The sequence below is a fragment of the Curcuma longa genome, chromosome 14 (assembly GCF_044706935.1).
Source record: "Curcuma longa cultivar G26 ecotype Majalengka, Jawa Barat chromosome 14, ITB_CL_G26_1.1, whole genome shotgun sequence".
Taxonomy (NCBI): Eukaryota; Viridiplantae; Streptophyta; class Magnoliopsida; order Zingiberales; family Zingiberaceae; genus Curcuma; species Curcuma longa.
Genome location: NC_133874.1, coordinates 1,189,157 through 1,198,670, shown reverse-complemented (window position 1 = coordinate 1,198,670; position 9,514 = coordinate 1,189,157). Strand labels below are relative to the sequence as shown.

The 9,514-nt window shown below is 38.1% G+C and overlaps 1 long non-coding RNA gene across 3 annotated transcripts; it reads right to left on the bottom strand.

The window, feature by feature from the left end:
• Positions 1–4,095: 4,095 nt before the first annotated feature.
• LOC141844712 (uncharacterized) lies at positions 4,096–6,081 on the bottom strand. 3 transcript variants are annotated; one of them, XR_012603180.1, is made up of 4 exons: positions 5,916–6,081; positions 5,684–5,822; positions 4,706–4,878; positions 4,096–4,378 (listed from the first exon to the last, which is right to left on the bottom strand). It is a non-coding gene; the product is annotated as an uncharacterized LOC141844712 (long non-coding RNA). The 3 variants fall into 3 exon arrangements; XR_012603182.1 differs by having other exon boundaries at positions 4,096–4,373; XR_012603181.1 differs by having other exon boundaries at positions 5,699–5,822.
• Positions 6,082–9,514: the final 3,433 nt, after the last annotated feature.

Sequence of the window (9,514 nt, the reverse complement as noted above, 5' to 3'; positions counted from 1 at the left end):
TATTTAACCTTCCTTTTTAGCTTGAATCCATTCATTTTAATCAGTCGCTTTCCTAGTCATGTTTCATAGACCGAATCATCCATAGTCATAGGTTTACATGATAAAGTAGCAGACCCCGATTAAAATTTCAAGTAAACAGCTAAATAGTCACTTAAGATAAATGTTGAGATCAACATATAATCTCACAGGACTCACATAGTAGAGAAGCAGGGAAAGATCATGGGTTTAAAAGGATTATCTCCATTCTCCTACTAGGGCCCTTATTGTTGTCTTAGAACATGTGGTATGAATCACATGCTACGATGTTATTTTCTTTACGAAAAAGAATGCATGTTTTTCTCAAATCAACATCGTACAGATTTTAATCAAGACATTCTCAATGTTTAATCCTGAATCCAACACATGAATTCTTATCTGGCTTCAAATGAAATCTGGGATCATTTTTTCTCACTTGATCATTAAACTTTAAATGATCTCAGCTTGATTCACTTATCAAGGCGACCCCAGCTTATAGTAATGTAACAATTTTATAGCTACACAAGCTAACAGCTACATTAGCTGGACTATAAGCACTGATCTTACCTCTATTTATACATAACAAATAGAGATGATTATCCATGTGAGAGGATCAATCATTACCTGCTAACATGCTCACCGAGATCTTATCTCAAGAATGTAACTTTTTACACACACTGAATAGATTATGATTTTTTACTCAATCAAATTATAATATCTGATTGTCAATTAAAATATCGTTACGTTCTACGAAGTCCCATAGACTTTACATGCTCATTGAATGACTCTTTAGTCATTGGCTTAGTAAAAGGATCTGCAAGCATAACTTTCGTAGGGATATACTCAAGAATCACCTTCTTTTTAGTAATAATATCCTTTACAAAATGATATTTGATAGCTATATGCTTGCCCTTGTTGTGATATTTGGGATCCTTTGAAAAAGCTATAGCAGCTTTACTGTTACAATAGATAGTAACTGCACTCCCACTGTCTTCAGCAATCTTTAAATGCTTCAGGAACCTTCTCAACCAGACTGCTTCTTACACAGCCACTGAACATGCCACATATTCAGCTTCCATAGTTGATAAGGCTACACAAGCCTGTTTCTTGCTGTTCCAGGAGATGACGCCACCATTCAGCAAGAACGTATAGTTTGATGAGGATTTTTTATCATCAAGGTCCCCAGCTCAATCTGCATCTGAATAGTCCTTCAAGCTTATATCTGATCCTTGAAAACAGAGACAATAATCTGTCGTCACTTTTAGATATCTGAAAATCCTTTTCACTGCCTTCCAGTGTCTCGGTCCTGGGTTTGACTAGAACCGGCTAACTAAGCCGACAGCATAGTTGCTATCGGGACGTGTACACAATATAGTATACATTAAACTACTAATAGCACTGGCATATGATCTTTTATTCATTTTGTCTATTTCATTAAGAGTCTAGGGACACATACTCTTGCTCAGAACAGTACCTTTCATAACAGATGTCTATTCAATGTTGCAATCAGACATGCTGAAATGTTGTAACATCTTATTTATATATGACTCTTGAGATAAACCTAAAAGTCATTTAGATCGATCCCTGATGATCTTTACTCCTAAGATGTATTCAGCTTCTCCTATATCCATTACGTCAAACTGTGATGAAAGCCACTCTTTGACTTTTTTCACAAAACTTATGTCATTTCCTGCTATCAGTATATCATCAACATATAATGATAAAATAACATACTTTTCTTTTTCCTTTTTAGGAAAACACAATGATCCTCATTGATCATTTCGAAACCATAAGTTAAACCCAAAACCCAATATCAAAGGCTAATTATTGGGTTGCTATTTGGGCTCCTAAATTAGGTTTCTAGGGTTGGTTTAATTAACCTCTTAAATGGGCTTCATTAATCCCCCCTTAAATCTCAAAAATTAGGGTTAATTTGTTTACAAATATCCCTCTATAATTTTCTCATATTTTACAATAGTAGCAGATGGGTTAAGTAGGAAGTCCAGAGGTGTATTGATATGTTTGGCAGTTACTGAGATAGTCAGACAATTTTCAGAGTTAGATTTGACTGAGGTAGGACAAAACCAACAGGGCATATTGGTCTCTTTGATTGCACAATCTCCATTAGTTGAATGGATCAAGGAAAGTCAGGCGGAAGATCAATATCTCCGATTGATCGCTAGTGAGTTGGAGTTAGGCCCCAAGCCAGACTTCTCTCATGATATGGATGGATCTCTGCGATTTCGAGGCAGGTTGTGTATTCCAGAGGTACACCCTGTGAAGGAAGATCTCCTATAAGAAGCGCATCGATCTAAATTTGCAGTCCATCCAGGCAGTAAGGCCGAACATCAAAGATCAGTCGGGTTACTTCAAAAGATCGCAGTGCTTGAATGGAAGTGGAAGCATGTCACTATGGATTTTGTCATGGGACTACCAAGGACCCAGAAGAAACATGATTTGATTTGGGTGATCGTTGATCGATTAACCAAATTAGCACATTTCTTACCGATTCGTAGGACAAAATCTCTTGACCGTCTAGCAAAGATATATTGTACGGAGATTACTAAACTCCATGGTATCCCCCTCAGTATTATTTTTGATCGAGATTCACGCTTTACTTCAAGATTCTGGCAGAGTTTTCAAAAGGCACTGGGAACAAAACTGCGCTTTAGCACTGCTTTTCACCCTAAGACTTATGGACAGTTAGAACTGTTGGGATGTATACTATAAAGTCTTACTTCTTATATAAACATCTATTTTGCAATAATATTGAAATAACAATCACCTTAATCAGAATGTTTGCATTTCTTATGTAATGTAGTTGTCCACTTAATTTATATTGTAGATAACATGGTGTGTGGTGTCACATACAGAAGATCATATTATCAGTTCCTTATAAATTATAAATAGTAGCTCACAACCAAAATGGATAGGGACAAACTATTGGAGTGGTTGTAGTATAATTGGTATTAGTTTATCTTGACTATTAAATTACACTAGTACACTTTGTGTGTATTGAGCAGGACTGTTTGAGGTCGTTCGATTTATGCTGACTATATAATCGAACTAGACCTCAGTTATCATAGATGTGCATGCTCTTAATCCCGATATAATAACAAGCACATATACTTAGTATGTATTTCTTTAATTCATCAAAGGGTGAGATTTATCTCTTTAAATCAAAAGGCCCGATGAGTTGGGAGATAATACTATGTATATGGTATATGTTGTTGATTATAGAAGAAAACTGTGTCCTATAATCTAGGTTGATGATGTCCCTTTGAGGAGCTCATAAGGATTATCATGTAAACCCTACAGGTGGACTTAGTTTCGCATGATAATAAGGTTGAGTGGTACTACTCTTGGATTCATAAGTTAATTAATTAAGTTGTCAGTAATTCAATTAATTGACGGACATACGATTTCTTAAACACAGGGAGATTAATGCACTCATGGTAAGAAGGAGCTCATATTATAATATGGGATTGGTGCGGTAGTTCAATAATAACCCTTTACTGGTATGAGTTATTATTGATGGACTTGAGTTGGGTTCAGGGAGAACACAGGAAGCCCAAGCCCATCAGGAGGCCATAACCAATTCCTCCTCTAGGTCCCTGCTGTAGCCTCTGGATAAAGCCTCAAATCCACCTAAGAGAATTCTGGAAGAGTTTCGGTAGGAAATTCTGTTAGAAATTTTTTTCGGAGAAAAATTCTATTAAGAATTTCTGTTAAAAATTTCTATTAAATCATACTCCAACTGATCAAATTCTTGTAGGGCATCGCATCAAATGAGGCACGAGCAGAATCGATCTTTTGGCTGCTAGCATACATGAATATTAATGAGCCCTGAACAAACAGATCCGAATGATATGGACTCTTGATCACATGACAGTGGATTTGCTCACCTTCTCTCAGGGCCATAGCACTAGCACAGGCTTTGAGTATGAAAGGAAAGGTGAACTTGTCAGGAGATATGTTTCTCTGCATCATATGCCAGAATGTAATTATAGCTTTCCGTGGTTCTTGATTTTGCTCATAGCTTCTAATGATGCTATTCCAGAAAAATGGATGAGAATCATCAACCTGCTTTGATGAAAAGTTATCAGAAGATGAATATAAACTTATCTTCCTATGAAGGACATTCATCAGGAAATCATCTTGCTTCCCTTCACATGGAATAAACAAGCATACACATAGGAATATAATATCACAGACGAGTCATCACCAAATATTCTAGTCACTTGAAATATATTTAGACAGACCTTTGTGAAGGTGCAATTTTCCAACATTTTGCTTCTCGCAAGGAGCCTTCCCATCAGTATTCAAGATTATCCTCCTTAACTTCAATAGACCCTTATCTTTCCTTTCATAGCACGAGAAAGATTCTTATCAGCATACTTAAAATAATTCTACAAAAGGAAAACCATCAAAGTCCACAAACTAGAGTCTCCTTAGGGAATTATTGATGTAATATAGTTGTGAGCATAGGTTAAATCAAGTAAAGTACTTAATCTCCATATTTATTTTGATAATATTTTGCAATAGCAACTTCCACCCAGAATAATTTTTAAAAAGTGGAGGAGACACAATAAAGGTACTACCCTACTGTAACATAACAATGAAATATTAGTCTAAATAGTATTTGCAGGAGGAAACTTGACAACTCATGTCTGGGGTTTGATTTACTAACCACAAGATGAAAATAAAGATGATCTACCATAGGCATATAGCAGTGCTTCCTAAAATCTGCATTATTGGTGGGTTTTCTAAAAGATGACTTCATATCACACTTATCAGAGAACAATCTGCAGGAGGGAGATTCCATCGAGGCAGTATTTGAGGAACTTTTAACTTTTCGATGACCTGGTACACAAGTTGAAAAAAGAAATGACTTAAACTCAAAGGAAACAAGGTCAATGTAGCAAACATAAGGAGAAAGAATTAATGCATCATTTTATACTATTAATTTCAAATGGGTCATGAATACAAATATATACAAAGCCAAACAGAAGAAAAGAAATATAAATAAGTTACTATCATCGGTTCAGATCCTAGTGAGTTTGCTTCAAGAGTTGAAGGATAGTTAGCAAGAATAGCATTTTGAAAGAAATCAGCTGTTTCTGTTGAGAGTGATGAATCAAATTTTAAAAACAAAGACAAATAGGCATCCAAGACTAGAATCAGAGCAGGACAACACGTTAAGCTATAATCCTATACTTTGATCCTACAACCATTCACGATTCCTAGGTAGAGTCTCAATCCCGACAATCATAAACCCAAAGAAAAATACCCAAACAAGCATATAATTTATAGTGATAAATATTAATGATTCAATGCATGACATTGGAATCTCCTATGGACCCTTCACCATTCCTAGGTATCTCAGTCCTGACAACTATAAGCCCAAAGCAGGAAATAGAAATAAGAATATAACTTCTAATGACTACTATTAATGATTCAATGCATGAAGTTGGAATCTCTCACAAATAAGTTCTAGCAGTAACATAAATTAAAGTTAGTTTCAAAACCAAAAACTTGGAACATTTTGTTGCTCGCCAACCAAAAAAACGTGTTCACTCTACCATTGTCCTGTTTGGCTCTAGATACAAGAGGAGCGTGTACTTAGGAACCCTCTGTTCAATTGATTATAACCTTTGCGGTAACTTACCCGATGAAATCGTACCTTGATTTACTTCATCCATCCAGATACCTGTTCTCAGCATTTAGCCCACTTGACATACGAATCCTTACTACCGCCATCCATCTCCGACGACGTGAAAAAGACCAAACCGCTGCAAAGGCAAAAACTGCGAGCAAGCCATACTTTTTATTCAAAGATAACAATTACTGAAACAGAGGGAATGAAAAAGCAAAGGTTTTGTCGACCATTTTTCATATACCTAGAATTCATGAAGTAGTGAGACGGCGCCCACGGAGGCTGACCAAGCGGCGAGACAGCCGCCAATTATGGAGACGACGTGCTCTAGTGCTGTCTGTCGAGTAAGCTTGAGAACGCCTGCAATCGCCCGCCGGAAATAGGAGTGAGGGCTCGTTCGAGACGGCGGCAGGAAGATTTAATTAGGGTTTTTATTTTTTATTTTCTATTTTTTGGATCCAGCAACTTATCATGAGTAGATCGAGTTAAAGTTAACCCACTTCCTTCCGAGTGAATATTTCAGAATCACACGTAGCACATTTTTTTTTAGTAGTCCTCTAATGTTTTAGCGGTCAGGTCGGATGATGGTTTATGAATTTAGGTTTAAAATAATTTATTTATAAATTATTTAGATAACACACGTAGCACATGAACAAAAAGAAACTAAAGCATATATATAGGTTACAAATGCAAATAGACTTTATTTCAGAATCATATCCTATTAGAAATACATCCTAGGAGAGTTGGTAACGACCAAGTCAAGAGTGCATAACATTTGATTCCTCGAATGCAAATTAAATATTAGTCACCTTAAACAATCACAAAGTTCATAACAGTGCGTGCAATCAATGGTTATGGTCAAGCTCTTTGTTCTCTGCACTGTACAATCTCATTCATTCATGGTATCAACCCTCCTATCATGGGTTTTTGCAAAATGCACATCCATCTAAAGCAATTAGCAGTTACCTTTTTCTTCTCTTAGGTTCAACCTGCAGCATTTTTAAAAAAGGGAAAAAAAATGTAAAACCCGTTAAAAAGTACAAAATTGAATATTGACTATTGATAGGGACCCATTCCTTGCAGGTTAGGCAAAGATAAATCTTGATTTAGAGAATCAGACGAAAGTTTTGGCAGAGTCAAAGCATCAGATGAAATCTGAACTGACCTGGAAGACCGAGTCGCAGTGGAAGTCTTGACAGAGTCGAAGCACCAGGTGAAGTCTAGACTGGGTCTGGAGGACCGAGTCGCAGCAGAAGTCTGAGTTGGTCGGCAGGACCAAGCCGCAATAGAAGTCTGGGCTGATTAAGGAGGACCAAGCCGTAGCACAAATCCTGGGGGCTGAGGACAGAGCCGAGTAAAAGTCCAACGGATCAAGAGAATTCGGTTGGCAACAAGTAAATTCTACTGAGAGGAATGGGTAAGGACGCGTTCCCAAAGGGAACAGTAGACGTCGATCTAACCCAGAGTCTCATTAGAGACCTGAAATTAAGACCAAGAGGAAGTTCTAGGAACTAACACTGAAAGGTGTTTATTTTGCATGTTATTTCACTGACACTTTTACAAGATTGAAAAAACTGATTAACACATACTCCGGGCAAAATTGGCTCAAATTTGTTGTTGGAGTTGACTCAATTGGAGACCTGAGTTGACTCGAGCTGAGTCAGTTAGCTTTGGAAGTCAGCGCGTTCAGTTTTCCGCCACACGAGACTTGAGTCGACTCAAGGTGACTCAGAGTCGACTCAGACAGAGAAAAATGAGCGGGAAGACTCCACGTCGGATTGGAGTCGACTCAGAAGAGACCCGAGTCGACTCGGTCAGCGGATAACGAGCGGGAAAGCAAACTCTATCGGAAAGGCACTACGTCGGACTCGAGTCTACTCGAGATCCGAGTTGAGTTGACTTGAGTGCAATATAAAAGAAGGGTTCGAGCAGCAGCCTTAACAACAAGATTTTCAATGATTCCTTCGCACCGCGCTTGTGACGACAATGCTCCGTTCATTCCCGTGCATTCTAAGAGCCGCCGCTACGCCGAAATCACCAGAAGTTGCAAATCCAGTACGATCTGGTAGCGACGATTGGTAACAAGCAATTACTTTGTATTTAATTTATTGTTGCCAAGTTTTGAATTGACTTTTGTAATAAGTGACTTGCGTCTGTGAGGAGCAAGTTGAATTAGTGGATTGTCTGCAGGAAACGATCAAGGACTGTGGGCCTTGGAGTAGCAGCCTTGGACTATGAACCAAGTAAAAAGAAACGCGTACTTGTGTGTTTGTCTCCATTTCTTTTTGTTTAGTATTCGCTTCCGTATTTGCTTTCGCTAAACGCTCTATTTTAAAGTTGAAAATTTGAAAAAGCGTAAACACGCTATTCACCCCCTCCTCTAGCATGTTTTCCCAATCCTACAGATTACATCAAGTTTAGTTTAATCATGTGCTTGAAATCACAATGCTTATTGACTTGTGTATGAATTGGATCACTTTGAGCCTTGATCTATGAAAATTTGATAGTCCTAAGTAATTACTTTTTACTTTCTTTAAAGCATTGATATGAATTACTTGGGGAGATGTTTGTTTTTCTTTTATTGCCCAAGACATGCAAGAATAAGTGTGGAGGAATTAATAACAGTCATTTTTACCATTTATTTTGACTCTAATATTTGATGTTTTTAATCCTCTCGTTGTTTAACTATTGAGTATTAACACATTTTATAAGTAGGAACTTATTTTGGACTATATTGCTTATTCCTACAGATTTGGGGATCTAATGTTTCTAATGTGTTTTTTAAGGATACTTAAAGAGCAATGAAGTTAGATCATTCAACTCGAGTCCGGTTCAAGCCTTACTACTCCAGCCGGTGCAGTGTTTCAAAGGGGTTCACGTAGAGGAGGGTTAGAGTATTCTCTCTCGGATCTGAGCTAGGAGCCGCCGCCCTCACCGTCATCATCCATCTCCATTCTTCGCCATCATCTTCCACTTCATCTACGAGGGATTGCCTCGATCGCTTGGAGGAGTTGGAGATTCCCTTCTCCACCACATCATCTACAGATTGCATCGAAGTTGGGGTTCCTTCCTTCGTCGCATCTTCCGTTGTGCTTCGCTTAGTTTCACATCCACCTCCGGCTAGAGACATAGGGAGATTCATTATACTTTCCATTTCTGAGCATAGATTCAATTTTGCATGTTAACTGTTTGTTGAATTCTCTCTTATAGTATTTTGGATGTTGTTTGTCCTTAGTTTTCACTTGTTTGATTTTTGATGCATTTAGTTACTTTATTGATGCAATTTGTTCTTAATACTTCTGAATTAGCAATTCTGTTTAAAATGCTTAGTGTTCTTTTCATTATTTAGATTCAGAACTTAATACACCCTCCGGTCCAATAAAAAAATCCAAATTCCTAATTGTCTAATAACCCCTAGGATAATCGTACACCGACTATAATCGTCGGGAGATGACTCGAGTTACCCTATACTGCTTTAGTTAGGGGATTCAATATTAAATTGACGTGCTCATTTTCGACGACAAATATAAGCCTACATCATCCTTCAACTACTAGTTAAATGATATAGAACCATCAATCGATTGGTGTTGGTGCCCCGGTTAGTTTTGATGTGATCAACCAGGTTAAGTTAGGTCCTGTGTTGTTCTAATCCCTTTGCTAAGTGTGCAGGAACTTAGGTACGGAGGAAGTCGAGCGTAAGACGTAGCGGACGAGAAGGGTTGCATGGGGAAGTGAGCCGACGGGCTCGGTGCAATCCGAGGGACGCGGAAGCTACGGAAGAGTACGTCGGTGGAGCGAGAAGGACGTGCGCGACGTCCGAGGGACGAGAAGCCGGGAGGAAGC